Source organism: Pongo abelii, chromosome 18 (assembly GCF_028885655.2).
Source record: "Pongo abelii isolate AG06213 chromosome 18, NHGRI_mPonAbe1-v2.0_pri, whole genome shotgun sequence".
NCBI classification, from domain to species: domain Eukaryota; kingdom Metazoa; phylum Chordata; class Mammalia; order Primates; family Hominidae; genus Pongo; species Pongo abelii.
Genome location: NC_072003.2, coordinates 5432292 through 5442636, shown reverse-complemented (window position 1 = coordinate 5442636; position 10345 = coordinate 5432292). Strand labels below are relative to the sequence as shown.

The window sequence follows — 10345 nt, the reverse complement described above, 5'->3', positions numbered from 1 at the left end:
GCAGTTAGGCATTGCAGAGGACACCAGCGAGCTTCCACCTCGGTGGGTTTGGGGAATTCCCGCGCTGACTCAGAGGCTCGAAAAGCAGCATCTGCCCCCTTCTGGGCATCAGTGCTCCCTCAAGTACCTGATCTTGGACCTACTTCTTCTAAAAAAGAAAAGGACATTCTCCAGGTAGAGGGAAGGACAAGTGATGGAGGAAGGATGGATTCGGTTACCAGATGGGAGCGTAGCTGTGCCACAGCTGCTAGGAGTTGCAGTTGTACTGGCTGTGCAAGAAACCACCCATCGAGGTCAGGAGTCACTGGAAGAGTTGTTAGGCCGGTATTTCTACATCTCGCCTTTGTCAGCCCTTGCCAAAACGGTGAGGCAGCGGTGTGTTACCTGCCGACAGCATGATGCGAGGCAAGGTCCAGCCGTTCCGCCCGGCATACGAGCTTATGGAGCAGCCCCCTTTGAAGATCTCCAGGTAGACTTCACAGAGATGCCAAAGTGTGGAGGTAACAAGTATTTACTAGTTCTTGGGCGTGCGTACCTACTCTGGGTGGGTGGCGGCCTATCCAACACCAACTGAGAAAGCTCGTGAAGTAACCCGTGTGCTTCTTCGAGATCTGATACCTAGATTTCGACTGCCCTTACGGATCGACTCAGATAAACGGGCCTGCGTTTTAGGCTCCCTTGGTACAGAAGACGGCAAAGGTATTGGGGATCCCATGGAAACTGCATGGCGCCTCCCGGCCTCAGAGCCCCAGAAAGGTGGAGCAGATGAATCGGACTATCAAAAATAATACTATTGTCTTCCCCGCGAGATATTTAAAACAACACCACAAGGGGCGTCAAACCACCTGCTAAATTTGAGGGAATATTATCCTCTCCCCCACTCCCGCGGCCCCGGATATTAGAGACAATAACACAGGCGTAACGTACACCCACTACTTGATTGGGAATAATATCATCCTCTCCCTTCTCGGATATTAGGAACAATATCACACTGTGCGTGTAGTACTGTCGTGAAATTCAATGGAATGTCATCCTTCGCCTCCCTGGATATGATGAACAATATCACAGGGGATGTACAGCTTCTGAGATATTGGGAGTGATATCATCCTCTCCCCTCTGGAAGTTAGGGACAATATCACAGGGGTAGTGTACACCCTCTGGCATGTTGGCACTAATATCATCCTCCCGCCCACTGGATATTAAAAACCATATCACAAGGGGCGTGTACAGACACTTCGATATTGGTATTAATACCATCCTCTCCCTCTTTGGATATTCGGTGCCGTATTTCAGGTGGGGTATACGCCACCTGCAATATTGGAAGTAATATGATTTTCTCCCCCCGTGGATATCAGAAACGATATCACAGGGGGTGGCGAACAACCCCTGCGATACTTGGAGTGATATCATCGTCTCCCCTCACGATGATTAAGAACAATATCGTAGGGGTGGGGGGTGTACACCCCCTTTCATATTTGATACCATCCTCTTCCCCCCTGGATATTAGGAACAATATCAGGAAGGGACGTAGAGACCCTGCGACCTTTGCTGTCATACAATTGTCTCTCCCCTAGATATTAGGAAAAATGTCACTGGGGATGTGAACAGCCCTGCGATATTGAGAATAGTATCATCCTCTCCCCCCTTGCATATTGGGAACAACATCACAGGTGGGGTGTACTGCCTCTGCGATATTGGGGGTAAAATTTTCCTCTCTTCCCCTGGACATCAGGAAGGGTATCAGAGGGGGAGGGTGTGCATTCCCTGCCATATTCAACGTAACTTCATCCTCTCCCTCCCAGGGTATTCAGAACAATAGGACAGGAGGGGTGTACGCCAACTGCGATATTGAGAGTCGTATCATCCTCTTTCGCTCTGGATCTTAGGAACAATATCACAGGGTTGTGTACACCCCCTGCGATATTGGGAGTACTATCATCCTCTCTCCCTGTGGATATTAGGAAGAGTATCACAGGGCTGTGTAAACCCCCTGCGGTACTGGGAGTCATATCATCCTCTCTCCCTCTGAATAAAGGAAGATTTTCACAGGGGTGTGTACACCCCCTGCGATATTGGGAGTAATGTCATCCTCCCCAAACCTGGATGTTAGCAACGAGATCACAGAGGGGGTGTACACACCCTGCGACATTGGAAGGAATATGATCGTCTCCCCACCTGGATACTGGGAAAGAAAGATATCACAGCGCGGGTATACGTTCCCTACGCTGTTGGCAGTAATCTCATTCTTTTCCTGTCTGGATATGAGGAAGCATATCACAGGGGAGCTGTACAATTACTTCGATATTGGGAGTAATATCATCCTCTATTTTCCTGGATATTGGGCACAAAAACACAAAAGGGTGTACAACCCCTGCGATCTTGGGAGTAATAGCATACTCTCCTTCCCTGGATGTTAGAAAACAGTATCATCAGGGCTCAACACCCCCCGCGATAATGGGAGTCATATTTAGTCTTTCACAGGCCATTTGGAACAATACAACAGGGGGTGTTTACAAACAGGGGTGGTGTACACCCCTGTGATATTGGGAGTAACATCATTCTCCCCACCTCCGGATATTAAGAACAATATCCCGGCGGGAGGTGGTACACCCCCAGTGATATTGCGAATAATGTCATCCTCTCCTTCCCTGGATATTAGGAACAATATCACAGGGGGGTGTACACCTTCTGTGATACTGGAAGCAATATCATCCTCTCCCCCGCTGGATATTAGAAAAAAATATCACTCACGGTGTACACCCGCTGTGATATTAGGAAGAATATTACAGGGTGTACACCCACTCTGACTTTAAGAGAAATAGCTCCCTCAAATGTCCCAAACAATATCACAGGGTATACAATGATATTTCCCTAGGATATTACAAATACTATCACAGGGTGTACACCCACTGTGATAACAGAAGTAATAATACATCCCAAGGATACTACCAAGAATATCACAAGGCTGTACACCCACTATGACATCGGGAGTGATATCTCCCTAGGATACTACGAACACCATCACAGAATGTACACACATGGTGCGCACGCACGGTGATATTAGGAGTACTATCAACGCAGGACATAGTCAATAAGACCACAGGGAGTACATACCTGATGTACACCCACGGCGATGTTATGAGAACTACCTCCCTAGGATAATACGAATAACATCACAGAGTGGACACACATGGCATACACCCACCGTGGCATAGGACTAATAACTTTCTGAGATATTACCAGTAGCATCACACAACAGAAACACATGGTGTACACCCACTGTAACCTTAGGTGTAATTTTTCTCTACGATATTACGAGTAACATCTCGGTGCGTACACACATGGTGAACACCCACTGTGACATTAAGGGTAATATCCCCCTAGGATATTACCAGTAACATCACCGGGTGTCCACCCATGGTGTACATGCTCTGTGATGTTAGGGATAATAACTCCCTAGGATATTATGAATAATACCGCAGGGTGTACAGAAACTGTGATATTAGAGGTAATATCTCTCTAGGATATTATGAATAATATCACAGGGTGTACACCCACTGTGATACTGGTAGCAATATCTCTCTAGGATAGTAGGAATAATATCAGAGTGCACACCCACTGTGATAATAGGAGAAATATCTCTCTGTGATATTAGGGATTAGATAACAGAGTGTACACACATGGTGTACATCCACTTTGATATTAGGAGTAATCTCTTCCTAGGACATTAAAATAACATCACAGAGTGTACACCCACTGTAATATTAGGAATCGTATCTCCCTAGGTGATTACAAGTAATATCACAGGGTGTACACCCACTGTGATATTAGGAGTAATATCTTCCTAGGGTATTATGAATAATTTCACAGTCTCTACACACATAATGTACACTCACTGTGATATTAGGAGTAACATCTACCTAGTAGATAACAAATAACATCGCAGGGTGTACCCCCACTTTGATATTAGCTGTAATATTCCTCTAAGTTGTTACAAATAAGATCACAGGGTGTAGAAACATGGTGTACACTCACTGTGATAGCAGGAGTCGTATCTCTGTAATATATTATGAATAATATCACAGGTTGTACACCCACTGTATTATTAGGAGTCATATCTCTGTAGGACATTACAATTAATATCACAGGGTGTAGCGCCACCCTGATATTAGGAGCAATATCTTTCTAGGATATTACAGATAATATCACAGGGTGTACGCCCACTCTGCTGTCAGGAGCAATATCTCCCTAGGATATCAAAAATCCTATCACGGGGTGTCCAATCTCTGCCTTCCAGGTTCGAAGGGATTCTCCTGCTTCAGCCTCCCGAGTAGCTAGGGTTACGCGGCACCACACCCGGCTAATTTTTTTTTATTTTCACTGGAGACGGGGTTTCACCCCGTTGGCCAGGCTGGCCTGGAACTCCTGACCTCAGGTGATCCATCAGCCTTGGCCGCCCAAAGTGCTGGGATTACAGGTGTGAGGCATGGTGCTGAGTCAAGAGTTATATATTCAATTCATTTGGAAACACAGCTCCCATATTTGAGTGTGCGTGTACTTTTATGAAGAAATGATGTCAGAAAACCTAAGGATGATAATAAATATGAAAAGTAACAGGCATGTTAAAAGGTCTTCTGATTGAGAACTATAAGCTTCGATTTCGTTTATAGATAATGGGGTCCTAGCTCTTGTGTCGTCCTTTTACATGTTCTACATCAAAGGAATTTGTAGCACGGTGTCAGAATAAAATAGAGTGTATTTCACGGCTTCTTAATTTCTTTCAATTAGACTGAGATCTTTTTCTTAAAGAGAGAAGGACATTTTCATTGCATTGTATTTTTTCTGAAAAGAGTAGGCCGTATTTTACTGAGATCACGGATTTGTTATATATGATATTTTGGTCTTCTAATATTCTTCAGTGGATTTTCTCTAAAGTAGTATGTACAGAAAGACTTGTATAGTAAAAAAGTAAACCACGTAAAAATTCTGAGATTTTTGGAATTGTCACAGCTGAGAAACATTGCTGGCGGTGTATGGTCCGCAAGTGTGAAAATGTTCCCTGTGAATTCCTTGCGTCCAGCATTAAGGGCTGGTTTTTCTCTTTTATTTTTCCAATCCTCTTTCCTTCTCAAGGTGTCCAAGACACACAGAGCCACGGAATCTCACAGGTGTCTGAGAATTCCTCCTCCTGGGACTCTCAGAGGATCCAGAACTGCAGCCGGTCCTCGCTTTGCTCTCCCTGTCCCTGTCCATGTATCTGGTCACGGTGCTGAGGAACCTACTCAGCATGCTGACTGTCAGCTCTGACTCCCCCCTCCACACCCCCATGTACTTCTTCCTCTCCAACCTGTGCTGGGCTGACATGGGTTTCACCTCGGCCACGGTTCCCAAGATGATTGTGGACATGCAGTCACATAGCAGAGTCATCTCTCATGCGGGCTGCCTGACACAGATGTCTTTCTTGGTCCTTTTTGCATGTATAGAAGACATGCTTCTGCCTGTGATGGCCTATGACTGCTTTGTAGCCATCTGTCGCCCTCTGCACTACCCAGTCATCGTGAATCCTCACCTCTGTGTCTTCTTCGTTTTGGTGTCCTTTTTCCTTAGCCTGTTGGATTGCCAGCTGCCCAGTTGGATTGTGTTACAATTCACCATCATCAAGAATGTGGAAATCTCTCATTTTGTCTGTGACCCCTCTCAACTTCTCAAACTTGCCTGTTCTGACAGCGTCATCGATAGCATATTCATAGATTTCGATAGTACTATGTTGGGTTTTCTTGCCATTTCAGGGATCCTTTTGTCTTACTATAAAATTGTCCCCTCCATTCTAAGGATTTCTTCGTCAGATGGGAAGTAGGAAGCCTTCTCCACCTGTGGCTCTCACCTAGCAGTTGTTTCCTGATTTGACGGAACAGGCATTGGCATGTACCTGAATTCAGCTGTGTCACCACCCCCCAGGAATGGTGTGGTGGCATCAGTGATGTACGCTGTGCTCACCCCCATGCTGAACATTTTCATCTACAGCCTGAGAAACAGGGACATACAAAGTGCCCTGCGGAGGCTGCACAGCAGAACAGTCGAATCTCATGATCTGTTCCATCCTTTTTCTTGTGTGGGTGAGAAAGGGCAACCACATTCAATCTCTACATCTGCAAATCCTGCCCCTTAGTCACATTATTTTTGTGGCTTGATGGCTTTTATTCCTTTCCGCGTTTCCTTTGTGAATATTGCTTTCTTCGTTATGCCTTTAACTGGAATGGGTGAGTATTCTGGGATCCTTTGTTTAGCAGAAACCTCATGAGAGAATCCTCTATGCCTAGGCGGCCCCTTTTAGTTTCTGAGCAATAACCCTGTCATCCAGGTGGAATCACAACCATCTTTTTATATACACGAAGTCCTCACTTCACTTTGGAATTCCCTGAAAACTGACTTTATGGAAACAATGTACAGGAGCTCCTCCAACATCGTTGGTTGTTCAAAGTTGTGTAGTTATACTGTTGATGAAAAATAAGTGGTTTCACTATACATAATTTTGCTTCGAGGTGAAGTTTCCAAGAGACTTTCAAAGATGTTAAGTGAGGACATACTGTACATCAAATTCATATCCTCTTCCACAGTTCATGTGGAATTTCTTTATAAACTGCTTCTAGAGAATCTACTTAGGCAGGTTATGTGTAGAGATCCAGTCGCCGTTCCTCAATCTTGGCTTTGAGTCAAATCACCTGGGGAGCTTACAAATGATGAGGCCTGGGTCTCAACACCTAAGATTCGGATTTCCTTGCACCTGTGTGAGTATGTAAATTTTTTTTTTTCTTATAAACACCAGAGATGTTTCCAATGACGAAGTTTTTAGAGACGTCAAGCTCCAATGTGTAAGAACAAAAATTAATTGTAACATGATTTCTTCAAATATTATCTTCAAATGCATTGTCTATCAACACCATACAAATGTTTATTATGCTGTTTTTTCTTACCATTTCGTATTTTCTATTTCTTTGTTTTCCTTTTTTTTTTTTTTTTTTTTTGAGTCAGATTTTCACCTTTGTTGCCCAGGCTGGATTTCAATGGCACGGTCTCGGCTCACTGCAACCTCTGCCTCCTGTATTCAAGCAATTCTCCTTCCTCAGTCTTCCAAGTAGCTGGGATTACAGGCATGCGCTGTCATGCCTGGCTAATTTTATTTATTTATTTATTTTTTTATTGTTAGTAGAGACAGTGTTTCTCCATTTTGGCCAGGCTTGTCTTGAACTCCCGACCTCAGGTGATCCACCCGCTTCCGCCTCCAAAAGTGCTGGGATTACAGGCATGAGCGACCCCGCCCTGCCACGACTTAGAATTTACATTTCACATTTGTTGAAGTTATAGATTTATACACACATTGATTGCTGCTTTGTTATACACTTGCATACACATAAGATGTGAAATAGAAAAGAATAAAATGGGCACAGTATCCCTGAAGTTTCACATTCCAAGACATTTTAAAAATACTTGCTCTCTTGAAATTTATTTCAATTAAGAAACTGTGGTATACACACCCAATGAAGTATTATTCAGCCTACAAAGGAAGAAAATCCTCTCCGCTGCGGACGAAATGTGTGAGATTGCAGGTCTGTATATTAAATGAATTAAGCCAGGCACAGAATGACAAATATTTCGTGTCCTCACTTCTATGTAGGAAGAAAAAAGGAAACCTTGGCCAGGTGTGGTGGCTCAGGCCTGTAATCCCAGCACTGTGGGAGGCCGAGTCGCACGGATCACATGAGTCCAGGAGTTGGAGACCCGCCTAGCCAACATGGTGAAACCCCGTCTCTACGGAAAACACAAGCAATTAGCCGGGCGTGGTGATGGGTGCCTGTAGTCTCAGCTACTCGGAGAGCTGAGGCCCAGGAAGCGCTTGAACTCGAGAGGTGGAGGTTGCAGGGAGCCTGGACTGTGCCTGTGTACTCCAACCTGGGCAACAGAAAGAGACTCCATCCCACACACACCTACACACAAAAGGAATCTCAGGAAGGTGGAGAGTATAAAGGGGGTTAGCAGACGCTAGGAAGAAAAGGGGTGGGATGGGGAATGAAGACAAGTGGACAACTGGGTCCCAAAATACAGGAAGATAGAATAAGTGAGTTCTAGTGTTTGTTAGTACGGTATGAACATTTTAATTCACGAGAATTGCTTGCATATTTTCAGATGCTTTGGTAAGAAGCTTCCTTTCTCATTATGCTGGTTTTTAAGCTCTTCCCTTTCTACACTTGAAATCATGCTGGTTTTTTGTTTTTCGTTTTTTGTTTTGAGATGGAATTTCGCTCTTGTGGCCCAGGCTGGAGTATCATGGTGCAATCTTGGCTCACCGCAACCTCTGCCTCCTGGGTTCAAGCGATTCTCCTGCCTCCACCTCCCAAGAGGCTGGGATTACAGGCATGAGCCAGCACGCCCAGCTAATGTTGTATTTCTAGTAGACACGGGGGTTTCTCCCTGTCGGTCAGGCTGGCCTTCAACTCCTGACCTCAGGTGATCCGCCCGCCTCGGCCTCCCAAAGTGCTGGGATTACAGGCGTGAGCGACCGCGCCCGGCCCATGCTGTATCCTTATCTGTTCTCGGTTGTTGTTTGTTTGTTTTTGAGCCCAGAAATAACTTCTCACCTATATGTTCAAATGATTTTTAACATGAGTGCTAAGAAAACTCATCGGTGGAAAAGCAGCCTTTTCAAGAAATGGTGTCGGAGAAACTTGATTTCCACATGCGGAAGAATGAAGGTGGACGCCATGTCACACCAGGTGCAAAAATTAACACAAACTGGATCAAAGACCTAACCCCAAGGGCTAAAAGTATCATACGCCTAAAAGAAAACATTGGCCACACTTTCATGACATCAGATTGGGCAATGCTCTCTGGGATATGACACCAAAAGCATAGGCAACAAAAGAAAATTAGATTCCTTGGATTACATCTAAATGACAGACACTTTTGTGCAGCGAAAAACACTGTGAACTGAGTGAAAAGATAACCCGTGGATTAGGAAAAATATTTGCAAATCATATATCTGAAAAGAGGCTGATATAGATCACATATAAAGAACAGCTAGAACTAAACAACAAGAAACCCAAAGCATTCCATCAACAATGGTCAGAAGACTCGAGTAGACGTGTTCCTAAAGAAGATATAGCAATGGCCAATAAGCATCTAAAATGATGTTCAAAATCACTAATCATAGGGAAGCGCAAGTCAAACAAAGAATGAGATACCACACATTAGGATGGATATGATAAACAAACAAGCATTGGTCAGACTAGAAGGAAATAGGAATGCTCGAATACGATCAGAGGGAATGTAAAACCGTGAAGGAACGGAGAAAATAGTATGGCGTGCACTGGTAAAATTAGAAACAGAATGATCAGATGTTCCCGCAGTTGCATTTGTGGGTACCTACCAAAAAGAATTAGAAGCCAGGAGTGGAAGACAGATTTGTACACACATATTCATAGCAGCATTGTTCGCAACAGCCAAAATGTGGAAGCAACCCAAGGGTTCGTGGACAGATGAATGAGAAAGCACACTGCAGTTCCTTCATATAATGGAAGACTATCCAGCCTTAAAAAGGCAGGCACTTTTAGCCGGTGCGGCAGCTCACGCCTGTAATCGCAGCGTCTTGGAAGAACGAGGTGGGCGGATCACCTGAGGTCAGGAATTCAAGACAAGCCTGGCCATCTTGGTGAAACCCTGTCTGTAGTGAAAATGCAAAAAATGAGACGAGCGTGGTGGCGTGTGCCTATAGTCCCAGCTACTCGGGAGGCTGAGGCTCAAGAATCGCTGGAACCTGGGAGGCGGAGGTTGCAGTGAGCCCAGATTGTGCCGCTGCTCTCCAGCCTGGGCGACAGAGTGAGACTCCATGGAAATGCAAAACAAAACAAAGTCAAACAAACAAACAAAAAAAAGGACAGGCACTTCTGACGCAGACCGCAACATGGATGAACCTTGAAGACATTATCATCAGTGAAATAAATAAATCCCAAAAGGTTAAACACGCCCAGGCTCAGTGGCTCGCACCTGTAACCCCAGCCCTTTGGGAGGCTGAGCCAGGTGGATGACTTAAGGTCAGGAGTTCGAGACCAGCCTGGCCCATATGGTGAAGGCTCGTCTTTATTAAAAATACAAAAATTAGCTGGGCGTGGTGGCGTACGCCTGTAATCCTAGCTACTCGGGAGACTGAAACACAAGAATCGCTTGAACCCACGATGTGGAGGTTGCAGCGAGCCGAGATCACACCACTGCACTCCAGCCTGGACGACAGAGAAAGACTCTGTCTCCAAACCAAACAAATTAAACACGGTATGATTCCACTTATCTATCA

At 44.9% G+C, this 10345-nt stretch overlaps 1 pseudogene; it reads left to right on the top strand.

Annotated features, from left to right (window-relative positions):
* Positions 1-395: 395 nt before the first annotated feature.
* Positions 396-6169, top strand: LOC129050667 (olfactory receptor 7E24-like; annotated as a pseudogene).
* The last annotated feature ends 4176 nt before the right edge of the window (positions 6170-10345 follow it).